This window comes from Stomoxys calcitrans, chromosome 2, assembly GCF_963082655.1.
Source record: "Stomoxys calcitrans chromosome 2, idStoCalc2.1, whole genome shotgun sequence".
Taxonomy (NCBI): domain Eukaryota; kingdom Metazoa; phylum Arthropoda; class Insecta; order Diptera; family Muscidae; genus Stomoxys; species Stomoxys calcitrans.
Window position 1 is genome coordinate 206,230,128 of NC_081553.1, and position 23,299 is coordinate 206,253,426.

The window sequence follows — 23,299 nt, forward strand, 5'->3', positions numbered from 1 at the left end:
ACAAATGATAATGGATATTTATATCAAAACATGGACCGATATAGCCCATTTACAATCCCAACAGACATGCACAAATAGGAAGTAAAGGGTGATTTTTTTGAGGTTAGGATTTTCATGCATTAGTATTTGACAGATCACGTGGGATTTCAGACATGATGTCAAAGAGAAAGATGCTCAGTATGCTTTGACATTTCATCATGAATAGACTTACTAACGAGCAACGCTTGCAAATCATTGAATTTTATTACCAAAATCAGTGTTCGGTTCGAAATGTGTTCATTCACCGTTCAGCGATGAGGCTCATTTCTGGTTGAATGGCTACGTAAATAAGCAAAATTGCCGCATTTGGAGTGAAGAGCAACCAGAAGCCGTTCAAGAACTGCCCATGCATCCCGAAAAATGCACTGTTTGGTGTGGTTTGTACGCTGGTGGAATCATTGGACCGTATTTTTTCAAAGATGCTGTTGGACGCAACGTTACGGTGAATGAACACATTTCGAACCGAACACTGATTTTGGTAATAAAATTCAATGATTTGCAAGCGTTGCTCATTAGTAAGTCTATTCATGATGAAATGTCAAAGCATACTGAGCATCTTTCTCTTTGACAACATGTCTGAAATCCCACGTGATCTGTCAAATACTAATGCATGAAAATCCTAACCTCAAAAAAATCACCCTTTATTTGTGCAAAATTTCAAGCTACTAGCCTTTCCCTTAGAATGTTTGCATATTTTCGACAGTCGGACGGACATTACTGGTTCGACATAAAATTTCATGACGATCAAGATTATATATACTTTATGGGGTCTTTGACGCATATTTCGAGGTGTAACAAACGGAATAATGAAATTTTGTATACCCTCATCGTATGGTTTAGGGTATAAAAATAGCATACATTTTTTTCCAGCAGATATTTGTACTTAAAACAGCAGATTTTGTTTGCTGATTATGCTGACCGAAGTGTTGCTAGCACAACAGCCTTTTGTTGGCTGAAACAGCAGTAATGTCTGCTTTCTCATTTTCAGCAGACAAAAACTGCTGTTTTAGCAAACATTTTTGCTCTTTCGAATAACAAATCCGGTTGAGTGTAGAGCCACTGCAAGCGTATTTATTGACCAATCTTGATGTCCTCGACGACTACCACAATATTTAAGTAGTTTGGTCGAAATCGGTTCACATTTAGATATAATTTTCAATAATGTTGTCATATGTCATTGGTAGTTATTACATTTGGAACATGTATGTTCGAAATTGGATACGGATTGTTTAATAAACCATCATAAAACACCGCCTAGGTCCACCAAATTTGGTTTAGAATTAGATATAACACCAAACTTTGTACTTATAGGGTAGGTATAAAGTATTGTACTGTCGGCACCGCCCGACTTTTGACTTTCCTTACTTACATGTTTTCTACAAAAATTTACGTTCTTCTTAAATCAGTGTTGCAGGGTTTCCTTCTAATTAATGATTTTTCAATATCGATATCTTTTGCACTTCTTTACAAGCAACAACCAATTCTGCGGAATTTTATTTATGCACAGAGTTTTGTTCCAAAATAATTCTAATAACTACTGTGGTTAATAATGCCTCCTATATTATGATGATATACAATATTCCAAGAAGCAAAGCAATTAAAGCACTTTACAGTTTCCATGGATGTAGCTTTATTATAATAATACTCCCAAACTTATTAATATGCTTGTAGCCACTTCATGGAAAAATTAGAAAGGCAACATCAAGTAATTATTCGCATCTGAGGAGTGTGTATATATAGACATATATTTTTTTAATTTTTATTACTCCTCTCCATAAAATACGAATATTTGTTAAAATATATTTTATATGCTTGCGAACGAAGCCTTAAATGGCCACTGAAGTGTAGCAATAATGTTAAGCGTCCAATAATGTTTTGAGCACACAACCACTAAAGACAATATGTGTCCGGTAATGAACTTTAATTCTTCCTTGTGTACCTCTATGGACAGCAAAAATATACGAGCCTAGCTCTGCTGCCTATTAAGAGGTAGGCAAATAATTCCTCCCCTTAGTTTGTTGTGTGCGTGTTTGTGCAACTTTTGTCTAAAGACCCATGGTGAAATCCCCTCTCCGGAACATAGGTAGGCGCTCCATTTACCATAACTTGGCTCGTACATTCCCCTACCGCAAGGGCAGATTGTGGACAGCCTTTGGGGATGATGTTACTACCATCGCTGACGTTGTAACTCCGGCTGCTGTCGCTGCCGCTGTTGCTATTTCTATGTTCGTTGTCTTGAATTGGCTTATGACGAAAAATATGTATTTTCGTATGCAAAACAAGATTTAGGGAAAACTTTTTACGCGCACCATTCGTAATGTGCTTCGTCGTTGTTTAAAACCATTCGCCATAATTACAAAAAGCTTTCAACGTGCACATTTACAATTCACAAATTTTTTCCTTTTTCATTCCTTGGAGGAGGAAGATATTTTCTACGGACATTGTAAGGGCTAAAGGAAGCAGAGAGGAGTAAACAAAACGTACAACAACATCTGTGTGGTAGGGTTGCCATTCATGGTTAAGCTAGGCGAAATTTTTGCATCCAAATCATGCTCTAGAAATATTTGCTGTGTTTTATTTACCAGTCTAGGGGATTCGGTAGCTTATAAATAAATAAAACCACCACCACTGATACCACATCTGAAATAATCAACAAATATCAACAAAACAAACAAAATAAGTAATTTTTATACCCACCACCGACGGATGGGGGTATATTCATTTTGTCATTCCGTTTGCAACACATCGAAATATCCATTTCCGACCCTATAAAGTATATATATTCTTGATCAGCGTAAAAATCTAAGACGATCTAGAGATGTCCGTCCGTCTGTCTGTTGAAATCACACACTACAGTCTTCAAAAATAGAGATATTGAGCTGAAATTTTGCACAGGTTCTTTTTTTGTCCATAAGCAGGTTAAGTTCGAAGATGGGCTATATCGGACTATATCTTCATATAGCCCCCATATAGACCGATCCGCCGATTTAGGATCTGAGGCCAATAAAGGCCACATTTATTATCCGATTTTGCTGAAATTTTGGACAGTGAGTAGTGTTAGGCCCGTCGACATCCTCTGTCAATTTGGCCTAGATCGGTCCAGATTTGGATATAGCTGCCATATAGCCCGATCGTCCAATTTAGGGTCTTAGGCCCATAAAAGCCACATTTATTATCCGATTTTGCTGAAATTTGGGACAGTGAGTTGTGTTAAGCCCTTCGACATCTTTTGTCAATATGGCTCAGATCAGTCCAGATTTGGATATAGCTGCCATATAGACCGATCCTCCGATTTTAGGCCTTAGGCCCATAAAAGCCACATTTATTATCGGATTTTGCTGAAATTCGGGAAAGTGAGTTGTGTTAGGCCCTTCGACGTCCTCCGTCAATACGGCTCAGATCGGTTCAGATTTGGATATAGCTGCCATATAGACCGATCCTCCGATTTAGGGTCATAGACCCATAAAAGCTACATTTATTATCCGATTTTGCTGAAATTTGGGACAGTGAGTTGTGTTAGCCCCTTCAACATCCTCCGTGAATTTGGCATAGATCGGTCCAGATTTGGATATAGCTGCCATATAGACCGATCTCTCGGTTTAGGTTTTGGGGCCAAAAAAGCGCATTTATTGCCTGATGTTGCCGAAATTTTGGTCAAAGAATTAAGTTAAGCGCCTCCACATATTTCTGCAATTTGGTCTAGATCGATCAAGATTTGCATATAGCTGCCATATAGACCCATCTCTCGATTTAAAGTCTTGGCCCCATAAAAGACGCATTTTTAATCCGATTGCACTGAAATTTGACATACTGACTTATGTTATGCTTTTCGACATCCGTGTGGTTATAGTTCAGATCGGTTTATTTTTAGATATAACTACTAAAAAGACCAATATTTTGATATATACAATTGAACAATAACTTTTACTTATTAGTATCTGGTCCAAATCGGAACATAGCTGCTATGGGGCATAAGGTATGAATTTTGCACCGGATTTTGAGGAAAGGTGGTTCACATATATATCCGAGGTGGTGGGTATCCAAAGTTCGGCCCGGCCTTCGAATATTTATTTTTAGTTTGTCCCCTTGGGGGGATGTTTTTAGGGAGAGGCGGCCCACCAAACACTTCGTCCCATATTTGGATATCAGATTCTAATTCTACACTCAAATACCTTTTAATTAAGCCCCATATTCCCATGTTCAGTAAATAAGTCCTGTTTGGGATGGTGTTTTGGGGAAGGAGTCCATCTCCAGAAACGTGGTCCCACATTTGGATATCAGATTCGTATTCTACTCGCAAATACCTTTCATTTGAGTCCCATATTGCTATGATCGGTATATGTCCGATTTAGGGGTGTTTTGCGGGGTTGGGTGGTGTTGTGGGGGTGTGGTGGCCCCATAGAAAATTTTCCCGAATATTGATATCAGATTTGTGCTTTACTCCCAAATACCTTTTATTTGAGACCCATATGGCTATGGTCGTAAATGTGTCCCCTTTGGGGGAGGTTTTTGAGGAGAGGCGGCCCCTCAAACACTTGGTCTCATATTTGGATATCAGATTCGAATTCTACACTGAAAACTCTTTAATTTGAGCCCCATATTCCCATGGTCAGTAAATAAGTCCTGTTTGGGGGGTGTTTTGGCGAAGTGGTGGACCCCTAGAAACGTGGTCCCACATTTGCATATCAGATTCGTATTCTACTCGCAAATACCTTTCATTTGAGTCGCATATTGCCATGGTCGGTAAATATGTGCGATTTGGGGGTGTTTTGGGGGTTGGGGTGGTACCCCTAACACTTGGTCTGACAATTGGATACGAGATACGTTTTCTTATCCTAAATGCCTTTCGTTTGGGTCCCATATTGTCGTGAGTGGTCTAAATATATGTTTGGTAGGTTTTAGGGTGGGGCGGCCCCCCCTAGGTACCCCATCCGAAAATTGGAAACAAAATTTTTAGGGTACTATATGAGAGCACACAAAATTTCGCTTAAACCGCACCACCCATCTCCGAAATTGGGCGTTTCTGAAAATTAGGGTAAGGGGGAGGGTCCGCCCCCCCTTCAGATATCAAAAAAAGTAGTACCCTTTATTCACCACGAGGTCATTATGCACCATTAGTGAAAATTTGAAGAAAATCGTTTCAGCCGTTTCTGAGTCTATAAAGAACACACAAACATACAAACAAACATACAGACAAACTTACAAACAAACACAAATTGATTTTTATATATAAAGATTCCACTTGAATTTGTTGGCTACCCTGTTATGCAGAGATAAAATAAATACCAGTGAGCGAGTCTCACTGGCTAGGGGTTTAGCTTGCCACCACCCTCAAAATACTAGCAAGGCTCTAAGTTGGCTGGCTTCTTTATTTCCTATCGTGGTTTTGCAATGTTATTACAATTTTTGTGTTGTTCTTTTTTTTTTGGGAGGGAATGCTGGTGCCAAAACCAATGCCGGTGTGGTGTGTAGGCTTCTTGTCCCCTCAACTCACGGGCTCGCAGCGAACAAAAATGTTTGTATATGAAACCCCTAATATTGCCATAAAACTAATTTTAGTTACATTTTCGTTCGCAATCTGTTTTCTTCTGTGCACACCTGAACCACTTGACCTAACTGAATTGAAGTTAACACTACACGAAAAATTCGTGTACCATACCCACATTCTGCAAAAATTTCGTGCAAACGCAGGGGGTCATTAAGAGAAAGATCGACCGGGGAGATGTAGGTGAAGACTACCCCTCAGGTGGGTTAGGCTAATATAAGGCGATAAACATGCAGCCGACCAACAAATTTTCCTGGCTCTGCCTACAGATGGTGGCCATTAGGGAGGCAGTGGTGGTGGTGGTAGTGGTGTTCGGTTTGGTTTATGTGGTGCTATGCCCAAATGTAGTCGAAGTTTTGTTATTTTAGCAAACGCACACGTTTCCTCGAACACTTTTGCATTGGCCTCATATCAAAGTGTATGGAGTTGGCTCAAGCCGCATAGTTTCCAATATATATACCCACACAATAGGCTGAACTGACCCAGTGGCGAATGGATTCAAATGGAATTTTAACATCTACAGTCTTTGTGGCGCATAGGCATATGGCAAAATCATAAATAATTGATAATCGATGTCTGCTACTTAGTATGCACTAAACCAGCTTCAGATAACTAAGCATATGTTGTTTGGCAAATTTTCTGAGAAGGGGTAAAAGGGGCCAAGAGAAATTCTGGTGAGGAGGTGTTTGCTGAGGTAAATGTAGATTTTTTTTAGAAACGCTCTGCTTGGAATCATGGTTAAGCGGTGCTAAATGTAATTTTTGAGCTTAGACAAAGTAGTGAAGTAGCGAAAATGGTAAATAACGTTTTATTCCCCTACTAGTTATCGCAGAAAGCGCAACTGATTTGATTTAGACTGTATTGGAAACTTCTATAATCAAAAATACACATATTGGTTAAAGGATACATATGTTGATGAAGTTTTGCGCTTTCATCTAGAGATAAAAAAAAATATATAAAAACAACTAAGAGCGTGCTAAGTTCGGCCGGGCCGAATCTTATATACCCTCCACCATGGATCGCGTTTATCGAGTTCTTTACGCCGTATCTCTTTTTAGGCAACCAAAGAATAATGAATAAGAACTATTATGGTATTCGAGCTATATCAAATTATAGTCAGATTCGGACCATAAATGAATTCAATGCTGAACATTGTTGAAGTCATTGTGTAATATTTCGGTGCATTCCGATAAGAATATCGCCTTGTAGGAGCTCAAGAAGCTAAATCGGGAGATAGGTTTATATGGGAGCTGTTTCAAGCTATAGATCGATACAGGTCATATTAGACACGTATGTAGAAGGTAATGAGAAAAGCCGTTGTACAAAATTTCAGCCAAATCGGATTACAATTGCGCCCTCTAGAGGCTCAAGAAGTCAATATCCCAGTTCGGTTTATATGGCAGCTTTATTAGGTTATGCACTGATTTACGCCATACTTAACACAGTTGTTGGAAGTCATAACAAAACCCCTCGTGCAAAATTTCAGGCAAATCGGATGAGAACTGCGCCCTCTAGCGGCTCAAGAACTCAAGATCCAAGATCAGTATATATGCCAACTATAACAGGTTATGAACTGATTTTCGCCATACATAGCACAGTTGTTAGAAGGCATAACAAATTACCTCGGATCGGTTTATATGAGAGCTATATCAGGTTCTTGACCGATTTGGACAGAACTTTGCACAGTTTTTAGAAGTCACTAGCTGACCCGGGCCCGCTCCGCTGCGCCTTCTTTTACTTTATATGGAACAAAAGTTTTCTTGGAATATTTGTTTTCGACAATTAAAGAGCTTTTAGTGAAATACCACGAATCTTATATATAAAAATCAATTGTGTGTTTGTTTGATTGTTTGTATGTTTGTGTTCCTTATAGACTCAGAAACGGCTGAACCGATTTTCTTGAAATTTTCACAGATGGTACTAAATTTTTTGATATCTGAAGGGGGGCGGACCCTCCCCTTTACCCTAATTTTCAGAAACGCCAGATCTCGGAGATGGGTGATGCAATTTAAGCGAATTTTTTTGTGATCTCATATAATACCCTAGAAATAAAAATTTGGTATCCAAATTTCGGATGGGGTACCTAGGGGGGCCGCCCCACCCTAAAACCTACCAAACATATATTTAGACCAATCACGACAATATGGGACTCAAATAAAAGGTATTTAGGATAAGAAAACGTATCTGATATCCATTTGTCGAACCAAGTGCTAGGGGGACCACCCCAACCCCCAAAATACCCCTAGATCGGACATATTTACCGACCATGGCAATATGGGATTCAAATGAAAGGTATTTGCGAGTAGAATACGAATCTGATATCCAAATGTGGGACCACGTTTCTGGGGGTCCACCCATTTCCCAAAACACCCCCCACCGACCATGTCAATGTGGAGATTAATTGAAAGGTACTGGAAGGTAGAGCAAGAATTGATACCCACTTTCGGGACCAATTTTCTAGGGGTACCCTTGTCCCAAAATACCCCACAAACAGCAATTTTTTACTGACCATCCCAAATGGGGCTAAAATTAAGGTATTTGGGAGTAGAATACGAATTTGATATCCAAATGTAGGACCATGTATTTAGGGAATCACCCCTTCCCCAAAACAACCCGCAAAGGGTAGCAAATTATCGACCATGCCAATATGTGGTATTTAAGATTAGAAAACGAATTTGATAAACTATTTTGGGCCATGTGTTTGGGGGACGCCACATCGTGTAAACTCCCCTAAACCAATAGCAATATGGGGTTTAAATAAATGTTTTTTGAAAGAAGAGCACGATGCTGATATTTTTCAAGACCAAGTGCCTGGGGGACTACCTCACCCCCGAAAACACCCCTAAATCAGATATCATGAGAGTAGCGGGCTGAAATAAAGTATTTTAATAATGGAGTACACCTTACATCCAAACTTAAATTCGTAGACCAATAAAGATCATATGGGATTCCGACAAAGGCACTTATATTGTTAAACAATAAGTCAAGCGATATACTATATACGTAGCATGGTATTTCACTAAAAGCTCTTTAATTGTCGAAAATAAATATTCCAAGAAAACTTTTGTTCCATATAAAGTAAAAGAAGGCGCAGCGGACCCGGGTCAGCTAGTGTATATATATATATATTGTTATATATATAGGTGCTCTTCTCCCAAACACCTTTCGTTGGAGCCGTATATTGCTATGTTCGGTAAATATGTGCGGTATGGGAGTATTTTTGAGAATGAGGGGTCAGATCAGATTTGTGCTCTGGTCTCAAGTACCCTTCATTTGAGACCCATATTGTCATTATTGGATTATATTCCATTTGGCTGGTGGCTTTGAAGATGGGGCGGCCCCCTAGATATCCCACCCATCTCTGAAATCTGGCATTTTTGGAAATAGGGCAGGGAGAGGGTCCGCCTATTAAAGTTTGAATGTTAGATCTTCTGAGCCTTTTCAGTACGGTGTTACCAATATTAAGTGTTATTAGGTCGTTAGTATTCAAGAACTCTGCCAGGGCTTGGACCCGCTTATTAGTGTTGGTACTACCCCACGAAATGTGGCGAGAGTTCGCATTGCCCCCTATTAGTATCTCGTTTACTGTCCGTTTAGCTTTCCTCACCAGCCGTTGCAGCTCCGACGTGAGTGGCGGTGTCGGAGAGTCGAAAGGCAGATAAAGTAATGCCAGCTGTGCTCCACCGTCTCCTTGTCTCACCACTGTTGCATCCGACGTTGAAAACTCTTAAAAAAAACTCTTAAAATTTTTATGACAAATATTGCAGGTCCTCGACTGAGGACCAGTGTTAGCATAGAATAATTGGTAGTTCATATGGTTCAGTCCATAGACTTTGTTCCGGGTCGTCCATGACTCCTGAATTAAGGCAATATGAATCTTGCTCTTGCTAACTTTCTCCTTTATAGCGTGTGTAGCTGTCTCGCTCCGGTAGAGGTTTATCTGGATTATCTCAATTATTTGTCCTCCAGTAAATGGGCTTCTTGGTAGTAGGTGATGATCTCATGGACTGCTCCTGTTTTTATACCCACCACCGACGGATGGGGGTATATTCATTTTGCCATTCCGTTTGCAACACATCGAAATATCCATTTCCGACCCTATAAAGTATATATATTCTTGATCAGCGTAAAAATCTAAGACGATCTAGACATGTCCGTCCGTCTGTCCGTTTGTCTGTTGAAATCACGCTACAGTCTTCAAAAATAGAGATATTGAGCTGAAACTTTGCACAAATTCTTTTTTTGTCCATAAGCAGGCTAAGTTCAAAGATGGGCTATATCGGACTATATCTTGATATAGGCCCCATATAGACCGATCCGCCGATTTAGGGTCTTAGGCCAATAAAAAACCACATTTATTATCCGATTTTGCTAAAATTGAGAACAGTGAGTTGTGTTAGGCCCTTCGACATCCTCCGTCAATTTGGCCCAGATCGGTCCAGATTTGAATATAGCTGCCATATAGACCGATCCTCCGATTTAGGATCTTAGGCCCATAAAAGCCACATTTATTATCCGATTTTGCTGAAATTCGGGACAGTGAGTTGTGTTAGGCCCTTCGACATCCTCCGTCAAATTGGCTCAGATCGGTCCAGATTTGAATATAGCTGCCTTATAGACCGATCCTCCAATTTAGGGTCTTAGGCCCATAAAAGCCACATTCATTATCCGATTTTGCTGAAATTTTGGACAGTGAGTTGTGTTAGGTCCCTCGACATCCTTCGTCAATTTGGCCCAGATCGTTTCAGATTTGGATATAGCTGCCATAAAGACCGATCCTCCGATTTAGGGTCTTAGGCCCATAAAAGCCACATTCATTATCCGATTTTGCTGAAATTTGGAACAGTGAGTTGTGTTAGGCTCTTCGACATCTTCCGTCAATATGGCTCAGATCGGTTCATATTTGGATATAGCTGCCATATAGACCGATCCTCCAATTTAGGGTCTTAGGCCCATAAAGCCATATTTATTATCCGATTTTGCTGAAATTCGGGACAGTGAGTTGTCTTAGGACCTTCGACACCTTCCATCGATATGGCTCAGATCGTTTCAGATTTGGATATAGCTGCCACATAGACCGATCCTCCGATTTAGGGTCTTAGGCCCATAAAAGCCACATTCATTATCCGATTTTGCTGAAATTTGGGACAGTGAGTTGTGTTAGGCCCTTCGACATCCTCCGTCAATTTGGCCCAGATCAGTGTAGATTTGGATATAGCTGCCATATAGACCGATCCTCCAATTTAGGGTCTTAGGCCCATAAAAGCCACATTTATTATCCGATTTTTTCGGAAATTTGGGGCAGTGAGTTGTGTTAGGCCCTTCAAAATTCTCCGTCAATTTGGCTTAGATCGGTTCAGATTTGGATATAGCTGCCATATAGACCGATCTCTCGGTTTTAGGGTTTGGAGCCATAAAAAACGCAATATTAGGATCTTTACCTATCTCAGTATTCCGAATCTTTAAGTCGGTGATGGGTCCGTCGTCGGGTTACTGTTTGTTAGGCTGTGTTGGGTCTCTCACCAATGCACTGCCTGATATCTGGATTACCTCAATCATTGGTCCTCCAGTAAATTGGCTTCTTGGGAGTAGGTGATGATCTGATCATCTGCTCCCTGTTCTTTAGACTGCATTGACTTTCCTGTCACTGCACTGCCTGATGTCATCGTTTTATGTTCATAGCCTAGTCTAGTCTTCCGACTGTTTTTTAAAGTCGGTAATGGTCCCATCATCGGGTGCCTGTTCGTCAAAATTTATTCTGTTTCCATTCCCTGTACTCGCTTGTGTTTCAATACTAGGATCTTTGCTAATCTTAGCCTTCCAAATCTTAAGTAAATCGGCTTCTTGGGAGTGGGTGATGGTTCCATCATCGGCTCCCTGTTCGTTAGGTTGCATTGAGTCTCCTGTCGCTGCGCTGCCTAATGTTTCAATGTTAGGATCTTTACCTATCCCAGTATTCCGAATCTTTAAGTCGGTGATGGGTCCGTCGTCGGGTTACTGTTTGTTAGGCTGTGTTTGGTCTCTTGCCACGGCACTGCCTGATATCTGGATTACCTCAATCATTGGTCCTCCAGTAAATGGGCTTCTTGGGAGTATGTGATGATCTCAGCGTCTGCTCCCTGTTCTTTAGACTGCATTGACTTTACTGTCACTGCACTGCCTGATGTCATCGTTTTAGGTTTATAGCCTAGTCAAGTCTTCCGACTGTTTTATAAAGTCGGTAATGGTTCCATCATCGGGTGCCTGTTCGTCAAAATTTATTGTGTTTCCATTCCCTGTACTCCCTGGTGTTTCAATACTAGGATCTTAGCCTATCTTAGCCTTCCAAATCTTAAGTAAATGGGCTTCTTGGGAGTAGGTGATGGTACCATCATCGGCTCCCTGTTCGTTGGATTGCATTGAGTCTCCTGTCACTGCGCTGCCTAATATGTCAATATTAGGATTTTTACCTATCTCAGTATTCCGAATCTTCAAGTCGGTGATGGGTCCGTCGTCGGGTTCCTGTTTGTTAGACTGTGTTGGGTCTCTCGCCACTGCACTGCCTGATATCTTAGTATTAGGATTATTGCTTCTCCTAGTCTTTCCAATATTGAGAGATGCTGCGATTTTCTCGTTGTCGGTCCCCTGTTTGTTAGGCGGTGTTGAGTCACCTGCCACTGCACGGCCTGATGGGGTATGGAAGACAATTAAGGATTTTTTAAGTAGCACGGAATTCCTAACATATTTTTATACCCTCCACCATTGGATGGGGGGATACTTATTTCGTCATTCTGTTTGTAACTACTCGAAATATTCGTCTGAGACCCCATAAAGTAAATATATACTTGATCGTCGTGACATTTTATGTCGATCTAGCCATGTCCGTCCGTCTGTCCGTCCGTCCGTCCGTCTGTCTGTCGAAAGCACGCTAACTTCCGAAGGAGTAAAGCTAGCCGCTTGAAATTTTGCACAAATACTTCTTATTAGTGTAGGTCGGTTGGTATTGTCAATCGGCCATATCGGTCCATGTTTTGATATAGCTGTCATATAAACCGATCTTGGGTCTTGACTTCTTGAGCCTCTAGAGTGTGCAATTCTTATCCGATTGGAATGAAATTTTGCACGTAGTATTTTGTTGTGATATCCAACAACTGTGCCACGTATGGTTCTAATCGGTCCGTATCCTGATATAGCTGCCATATAAACCGATCTTGGGTCTTGACTTCTTGAGCCTCTAGAGTGCATAATTCTTATCCGATTGCAATGAATTTTTGCACGTAGTATTTTGTTGTGATATCCAACAACTGTCCCAAGTATGGTTTAAATCGGTTCATAACCTAATATAGCTGCCATATAAACCGATCTTGGGTCTTGACTTCTTGAGCTTCTAGAGGTCGCAATTATTGTCCGATTTGCCTGAAATTTTGTACGACGGATCTTCTCATGATCAACATACGTGTTTATTATGGTCTGAATCGGTCTATAGCCTGATATAGCTCCCATATAAATCGATCTCTCTATTTTACTTCTTGAGCCTCCAAAGCGCCCAATTCTCATTCGAATTGGCTGACATTTTACACAGGTCTCCAACATATAATTTAATTGTGGTCCAAACCGGACCATATATTGATATCGCTCTAATAGCTGAGCAAATCTTTTCTTATATCCTTTTTTGTCTAAGAAAGAGATGCCGGGAAAAGAAATCGACAAATGCGATCCATGGTGGAGGGTATATAAGATTCGGCCCGGCCGAACTTGGCACGCTTTTACTTGTTTTTTTTTTTTTAGTGTTTAGAGCGCACAATATGCCGATTACTGGCTTAGGTGTATGTCTATAGTGGCATGGGACAGATTAATATCTGCACGCTCTTTTCAACCTGACCTAACCTACATCAATAGTAGGTATCTGTGCAAAATTTCAAGCTTCTAGCTCTATGCATTCCAATGCTATCTTGATTTCGACACATGGACGGACGGACGGACATGGCTCTCATCGACTCAGATTGTAGAGGCGATCAAGAATATAAAGGGTGATTTTTTTGAGGTTAGGATTTTCATGCATTAGTATTTGACAGATCACGTGGGATTTCAGACATGGTGTCAAAGAGAAAGATGCTCAGTATGCTTTGACATTTCATCATGAATAGACTTACTAACGAGCAACGCTTGCAAATCATTGAATTTTATTACCAAAATCAGTGTTCGGTTCGAAATGTGTTCATTCACCGTTCAGCGATGAGGCTCATTTCTGGTTGAATGGCTACGTAAATAAGCAAAATTGCCGCATTTGGAGTGAAGAGCAACCAGAAGCCGTTCAAGAACTGCCCATGCATCCCGAAAAATGCACTGTTTGGTATGGTTTGTACGCTGGTGGAATCATTGGACCGTATTTTTTCAAAGATGCTGTTGGACGCAACGTTACGGTGAATGAACACATTTCGAACCGAACACTGATTTTGGTAATAAAATTCAATGATTTGCAAGCGTTGCTCGTTAGTAAGTCTATTCATGATGAAATGTCAAAGCATACTGAGCATCTTTCTCTTTGACACCATGTCTGAAATCCCACGTGATCTGTCAAATACTAATGCATGAAAATCCTAACCTCAAAAAAATCACCCTTTATATACTTTTTGGGGTCGATATGTTACAAACGGAATGACGAAGTAAGTATACTCCCATCCTATGGTGGGGGTATAAAAATATAAACTGATCGCATAAAAATATGTTGAATAAAGAATAAATTTCTTCGACATCTATTCGACCTATGAAACATCGAAACGCCGCTATAACCACATTCGTTCGCAAATATTTCAACTAAAATTGTTGGGCAGCTATATATATATTTTTTTTTTTTTGTTTAACGTTGTATTATTCCCCCACTTCATAGTTATGTTGCTGTGGTACATGCAAGCGACCATTCGTTTAACACAACCATAATAATATTATATGCCATGGCGGTGGCGGCGGCGGTGGCGGCATCAGTGGCAGCACTATACAGGGTGGCTGATGAAAGCCGCTACCAAAAAAAAATGTAATAACTTTTTTTCTATTTAATAATAATAATTTAATAATTAATTTAATTAATTAATTAATTAATTTAATTAATAATAATTTAATAATTAATTTAATAATTTAATTTAACATGAATAAAAGAAAAATGTATTCCATACACCGAAAAAAAAATGTAGCAATATTCATCATTGTAGCAATATTCATCAGCCACCCTGTATATACCACACAACGGACTTCCCCTTTGGCAGCACTGCTTGACAGCCAACAAAGCGTGTTTTTTTGCTCTATCCCTCTACTATTACCATGTGATGGTAAATAGTTTTTCTGAAGGTGATACCAAACTACCTACGCGAATTATGCCGCTCTACGAGAGCACGATTGTTGTAACAATAAATACCCCTTAAATATGGGGTTTGGGCTTTCAGCAGGAAAACTTGATCCATGTTTGATAAACTAAAGTACGGAACAATAAAACAACAAATACAAACACACGGGAAAGTAACACCGGACGTTGGTGGAATATGAATAAAAACAAAACAGCATGGAATATGGCAGTGTATGGCAGGGCCATAGACGAAACTAAGGAAAGCTTTGATATATTTCATTATTATGTGCTAGACCACAAACTAGGATGGTTATGTTGGAGGGAGAGTAAAGGTTTGCAAAAAATGCCTTTTGTAAACAATGACGATTTCGATTTTTGCCACTTGAAGAGTTTTAGGATTTTATCTAGAAACAGACCTTATTGTTAGATATTTAAACGATATTCTCAGTAGACCTGAAAATAGGATTAAACTGATAATATATGGTGGTCAAGCGTATAGCGAACGCCAAGAAGCAATGCGCAAATGTCATGGACCAAACAAAGGGCCTTATAAAAGTGGAAATGAAATCAAGCTGCGTGCGGACGAGAACATGAAAAGAAAATCTCTAAACAAGTACAAGAGTGAGGTGAAATCATACAAGAGAATCTGCTTTTGCGAGTCAATAGAGGCAGGTTCTTCTGGATTATCTCTAAGCATATGAAGTCATTGGGAGTTTTCTGAGCACTGACAAAACCTTTAAAGAAGTGGGAAAGGTCCTCCAAGTGAAATCATACAAGAGAATCTGCTTTTGCGAGTCAATAGAGGCAGGTTCTTCTGGATTATCTCTAAGCATATGAAGTCATTGGGAGTTTTCTGAGCACTGACAAAACCTTTAAAGAAGTGGGAAAGGTCCTCCAAGTTCCAGGGTGCCCTATAATAACCTAAAAACCCTTGGAATCATACTAAGAAATGACGGAATTGCACAGAATCGACGAGGGTTGCCTTTTATATTTCGGGATTGGACAACCTTGGTGTTGCAATCTAACAACTGAAAGCTCTATCGTAAAGCTTGACATTTTTGAGGTAATACGTACACAGAACGTTTTGACAAACGAGCGCTATTTGTGTTATTTACAGTAACTTAAAAGAATTATCTCGCCCAAAAAATGGAATTAAATCCGGGACATTTAATGTGATTATTATACCCACCACCGAAGGATAGGGGTATATTGATTTTGTCATTCCGTTTGCAATACATCGAAATATCCATTATATATATTCCTGATCAGCGTAAAAATCTAAGACGATCTAGCCATGTCTATCCGTCTGTCTGTTCAAATCACGCTACAGTCTTTAAAAATAGAGATATTGAGCTGAAACTATGCACAGATTCCTTTTTTGTCCATAAGCAGGTTAAGTTCGAAAATGGGCTTTATAGAACTATATCTTGATATATCCCCTGTATAGACCGACCCGCCGATTTTGGCTCTCAGGCCCATAAAAGCCACAATTATTATCCGATTTTGCTGAAATTTGGTACAGTGAGTTGTGTTAGGCCAGTCGATATCCTTTCTAAATTTGTCCCAGATCGGTTAAGATTTAGATATAGCTGCTATATAAACTGCTCACTCGATTAAAGGTTTTGGGCCCATAAAACCCAGATCGGTTCAGATTTGGATATAGCTGCCATATAGAACGATCTCTCGATTTAAGATTTTGGGCCCATAAAAGGCGCATTTATCCGATTTTGTCAAAATTTGGGACAGTGAGTTGTGTTAGGCCTTTCGACATCCTTTCTTAATTTGGCCCAAATCGGTTCAGATTTGGATATAGCTGCCATATCGACCGATCAGTCGATTTAAGGTCTTGGGCCCATAAAAGGCGCATTTGTCCGATTTTGCCGAAATTTGGGACAGTGAGTTGTGTTAGACCTTTCGACATCCTTTCTTAATTTGGCCCAGATCGGTTCAGATTTGGATATAGCTGCTATGTAAACCGATCACTCGATTAAAGGTCTTGGGCCCATAAAAGGCGCATTTTTTGTCCGATTTTGGCAAAATTTCGGTAAAGTGAGTTGTTTTAGGCCTTTCGACATCCTTCTTCAATTTGGGGCAGATCAGTCATGAATTGGATATAGCTGCCATATAGACCGATCTCTCGATTTAAGGTTTTGGTTCCATAAAAGGCGCATTTATTGTCCGATTTCGCCGAATTTTGGAACAGTGAGTTTTGTTAGACCCTTCTACAGCCGTCTTCTATATATCCCAGATCGGTTAAGATTTGGATATAGCTTTTATATAGACCGATCTCCCGATTTAAAGTCTTGGCCCTATAAAAAGCAAATCCGCAATCCGATTTTGCTGAAATTTGACACAGTGACTTATGTTAGGCTTTTCGACAAACTCTCAGGCTCATTAAAGCCTAAAAGCCACATTTATTATCCGATTTTGCTGAAATTTGAGACAGAGAGTTGTGCTACGCCAGTCGACATTCTTCTTCAATTTGGTCCAGATCAGTCCAGATTTAGATATAGCAGCCATAGGGACCGATCTTACAATTTAAAGTCTTGGATCCATAAAAGGCGCATTTATTTTCCGATATCGCCGAAATTTGGGACAGTGAGTTGTATTAGGCCCCTCGACATCTTTCTGCAATTTTGCCGAGATCGGACCATATTTGGATATAGCTGCCCTATAGACTGGTCTCTCAATTTAAGGTCTTGGGCCCAAAAAAGGCGCATTTATTGTCCGATTTCGCCGAAATTTGGGACAATGAACTTTGTTACGCCCATTAACATTCTTCTTGAATTTGGCTCAGATTTCGATATAGCTGCCATATAGACCGATCTCTCGATTTAAGGTCTTGGCCCCACAAAAAGCGCATTTATTGTCCGATTTCGCTGAAATATGACACAGTGACTTAGACTAGGCTTTTCGACCAAATTGAAGAAGGATGTCAAAGGGTCTAATACAACTTTCTGTCCCAAATTTCAGCAAAATCGGATAATAAATGTGGCTTTTATGGGCCTAACACCCTAAACCGAACACCCTAATATACCCCCATCCTTTGGTGGAGGGTATTAAAATCGTATCTAGAGCCGTTTAAATTTAAATAATTTTTGCAATTCTTGTTCAATTTGGCTGAAATTTCGCACGTTGTGATCTGTTACGACTATCATCAATAGTGTCAAGTGTGGTCCGAATCGATCTATAACCTAAAATATAGCTCCAATATAAACTGATCTATTGATTTGACATCTAGAGTCCAAAAAACCGTAATTGTTGTCTGATTTAAAATTTTGACGAGAGTCTTTCATTATAACTTGCAACATCGATGGCAAGTATTGTCGAAATCGATCTATAACCTTGCATAGCTCCTATATAAACCGATCTCCTAATTAGCCTTTTACTACCCCTACAAGTTCAAGCTAAAGGGTGATTTTTTGAGGTTAGGATTTTCATGCATTAGTATTTGACAGATCACGTGGGATTTCAGACATGGTGTCAAAGAGAAAGATGCTCAGTATGCTTTGACATTTCATCATGAATAGACTTACTAACGAGCAACGCTTGCAAATCATTGAATTTTATTACCAAAATCAGTGTTCGGTTCGAAATGTGTTCATTCACCGTAACGTTGCGTCCAACAGCATCTTTGAAAAAATACGGTCCAATGATTCCACCAGCGTACAAACCACACCAAACAGTGCATTTTTCGGGATGCATGGGCAGTTCTTGAACGGCTTCTGGTTGCTCTTCACTCCAAATGCGGCAATTTTGCTTATTTACGTAGCCATTCAACCAGAAATGAGCCTCATCGCTGAACGGTGAATGAACACATTTCGAACCGAACACTGATTTTGGTAATAAAATTCAATGATTTGCAAGCGTTGCTCGTTAGTAAGTCTATTCATGATGAAATGTCAAAGCATACTGAGCATCTTTCTCTTTGACACCATGTCTGAAATCCCACGTGATCTGTCAAATACTAATGCATGAAAATCCTAACCTCAAAAAATCACCCTTTAATTTGGTAGAAATTATTGATACATTTGGTAGCTGCTATGGGGGCATACATTAATCATTTTCACCGGATTATTACGAAAGGTGGTTTATACCCGATTATATACGAAAGGTGATATACCCGAAGGGTATGGGAATTTAAAGTTTGGCCCGGCCGAACTTATCGCCATTTTACTGGTTTTCCACTTGAGGCCTTTGTGTGTTCCCGATAAGTGTTATAACATATACCGATCTTCCAATTCTTATCTGCTTTGCCCTGTGTATTTTGTTGTGACTACCAATATGCTATGTCCATAAACTGAAACATCTCTCAACTTTTAATTTTTATTCTCTTTATATGACTTTTATCTACGCAAAGTATGATGGCAATCGTTTCTATGAAATCCTATCTGAATAAATGGTTCTAGACTTACATGACAACCAAGACCACTGATCAGTTCGTATAGTCTAATACATAATAATTGAATTTAAATTAAGTGGATTTTTTAAAAGAAAGTCACATTTGTTAATAACATTTTGTTTCCAGTTATATGACATAACAACACCAACAACTTATACCAATATGCTTCCTCACCACAAACAAAGAAAGCCTGGGGAAGAAACTGCAGCATGTCCCTTGTTGCAGTCAATTTATTTGGATTTTTTTTTTTATTTTCTTCTATTTTTATTCAGCCATTTTTCGCTGAGTAAGGACCTTCGCTGACCAACCACTATCTCGTATCATCTCTTCCCATCTCAATGTATTGCCTCGTGTTGTCTATAAAGCTAAGGATTATCGATAAAATTGGTGCATTGGTGGGAGTGTTACACTATGTGGAAGTTGGAATACGTGTTTGTGTCATTCCAGCAAAGTGCATACTGACATCTACACATTGATACATTTTTCCAATTGGCAATTATTGTAAATGGGATTTTCTCTTCAATTTCAATTAATTTCACTTTACTACCATCACTTGAGCAAAGTATTGCAACCATTTTATACCCTTGCCTACCTCTTTCTCTCTCTCTCTCTCTCTCTCCGACACATAACCACACACTTTTTCTTTGTTTCCTGTGTGGCATAGAGCCAATGTTGAAAAAACCATTTGGCCCTCTTGCCTGGTGAGCAATTGGTGGGAAGGTGGTAATCTGCATCTGTTAAACCTAATGGCAAAGGGTTTAACGGTTTTATGACCGCTGATTTCTTTTTTATATTCACTACCATGGAGTAGGCGGTATATTAGTTTTGTCAGTTTGTTGGCAACACATCGCAATATTTATTATACCCACCACCGAAGGATGGGGGTAAATTCATTTTGTCATTCCGTTTGCAACACATCGAATGTGTGATCAAGAATATATATATTCTTGATCAGCGTAAAAATCTAAGACGATCCGTCCGTTTGTCCGCCTGTCTGTTGAAATGACGCTACAGGCCGTCCGTCCGTCTGTCTGTTGAAATCACGCTACAGGGTTCACAAATAGAAATGTTTAGCAGAAACTTTGTACAGATAATTTTTTTGTCCATAAGCAGGTTAAGTTCTAAGATGGGTTATATCGGACTATATCTTGATATAGCCCCCATATAGACCGATCCTCAGATTTAGGGTCTTAGGCCCATAAAAGCCACATTTATTATCCGATTTTGCTGAAAATTGGGACAGTGAGTTGTGTTAGGCCCTTCGACAACCTTTGTCAATTTGGCTCAGATTGGTACAGATTTGGCTATAGCTGCCATATAGACCGATCCTCCGATTTAGGGTCTTAGGCCCATAAAAGCCACATTTATTATCCGACTTTGCTGAAATTTCGGACAGTGAGTTGTGTTAGGCCCTTCGACAACCTTTGTCAATTTGGCTCAGATTGGTACAGATTTGGCTATAGCTGCCATATAGACCGATCCTCCGATTTAGGGTCTTAGGCCCATAAAAGCCACATTTATTATCCGACTTTGCTGAAATTTGGGACAGTGAGTTGTGTTAGGCCCTTCGACATTTTTCGTTAATTTGGCCCAGATCGGTTCAGATTTGGATATAGCTGCCATATAGACCGATCCTCCAATTTAGGGTCTTAGGCCCAAAAAAGCCGAATTTATTATCCGATTTTGCTAAAATTTGGGACAGTGAGTTGTGTTCGGCCCTTCACATACTTCTACATTATGGGGCAGATCGGTTCAGATTTGGATATAGCTGCCATATAGACAGATCTCTCTTTTTTAGGTTTTGGGGCCATAAAAAGCGCATTATTGTCCGATGTTGCCGCAATTTGGGACAGTGAGTTGTGCTCCTCACCTTCTACATCCTTCTTCCATTTCAATCAGATCGGTCCAGAATGCGCCTTTTATGGGCCCAAAACATTAAATCAAATGATCGGCCCATATGACAGCTATCACCAAATCTGGACCGATCTGTGCCATATTGCAGAAGTGTGTCGACGGGCTTAACTTAACTCACTTTTCCAAATTTCGACGAAATCGGACATATGGCAGCTATATCCAATTCTGGTCCGATCTGGGCCAAAATTCAGGATGATGTCGAAGAGCCTTACACAATTCACTCTCCCAAATTTTGGCGAAATCGAACAATAAATGTGCTTTTTATGGGCCCAAAACCTTATATCGAGAGATCGGTCTATATGACAGCTATCACCAAATCTGGACCGATCTGTGCCATACTGCAGAAGTGTGTCGACGGGCTTAACTTAACTCACTTTTCCAAATTTCGACGAAATCGGACAAATGGCAGCTATACCCAAATCTGGACCGATCTGGGCCAAATTGAAGAAACATATCGAAAGGTCTAACATAACTCACTGTTCGAATTTCAGCAAAATCGGATAATAAATGTGGCTTTTATGGGCCTAAGACCCATAATCGGCGGATCAGTCAACATGGCAGCTATATCCAAATCTGTACCGATCTAAGCCAAATTGAAGAGGAATGTCCAAGAGCCTAGCACAACTCACTGCTCCAAATTTCAGCAAAATTGGATAATAAATATGGCTTTTATATGGCTAAGACCTTAAATCGGCGGATCGGTCTATATGGGCACTATATCAAGATATCGTCCGATATAGCCCATCTTCGAACTTAACCTGCTTATGGACAAAAAAAAGAATCTGTGCAAAGTTGTAGCTCAATATCTCTATTTTTGAAGACTGTAGGGTGATTTCAACAGACAGACGGACGGACATGGCTAGATAGTCTTAGATTTTTACGACGATCAAGAATATATATACTTTATAGTGTCGGAAATGGACATTTCGATGTGTTGCAAATGGAATGACAAAATGAATACACCCGCATCCTTCGGTGGTGGGTATAAAAATAATATTTTCACTTCTTCTTCTAAGGTATAAAAAATTGGTGTTCAAATTTGCGATCATGTGTATGAGGGGCCGCTACATACCAAAACCCCAAAAAGCGAAATATAAACCGACCAGCATATTTTATGATTTACAATTTGGGGGCCAGTGTTTAGGTGGCAACCCCAACCCCAAAACTGTCAAACAAGACATATTTACCAAAGACCCCATAGCACAACAACTGCTTTGCATGCCATCACCGCACACATTTGACGTAGCTTCAATCAGCCTAGGCCAAGCTTTAAGATGGTCCTCGTGGCACTGGACCTATGGAAGGCATTCTTTACGGTCATCTGTGCCAAACTATTTGAGGATATCGCCACCCTTCCCGCCAGGTCTGAAGCAATGGGTCACAAATTATCTGTGTGGTCGCCAGTCGTTAGTAGAATTTAGGGATAAGAAGTTGAAACAACGTAGAGTGAAACAGGGAATTGTCAAAAACGGAAGCACTGTTTAATCTCTACTTATCCTACATTCCATCCCCTTCAGACGGCATATTGTACGATCGATTGTACGGACGATTGTACGATCACGGCATCAGACCCCACATATTGCCGCCATCTGCAATAGGTAAGACGTCTACCTCGACGAACTGGCCTCTCATTTCGCTGAAGATATCTGCAACCACATACATCTTCAGCCACATTTTTCACCACATGTGTGTATTATGAGGTGAGTATTGAGCTAAATATGATAATCGATGGAGTAAGAATTCCGATCATCAAGTATCCTAAAGTACTTTGTTGTTGTTGTAGCCACATTTTTATGTGGAGGTGCCGATCCTCGTTCCTGTTCAAAGTACCGATTGCCGCGGGAACTGCGTGGCCATTGTTTCTTTAAAGACGCCAATAACTCACCTTGTCATATCGAGCATCATAAGCACTCAGTATTTGTACATGAGCCGGTGCCGCCCGGCCTCTCACTGAGACTCTCCGCTCGATACTGCTAGATGGTATCGATACTATATGGACATCACACATACCAAATCTCAATGTTCCAGCATGTGTGGTACTCACAGCTATCCCCTGCCGGGAAAAAATTTTGTGTCAGAC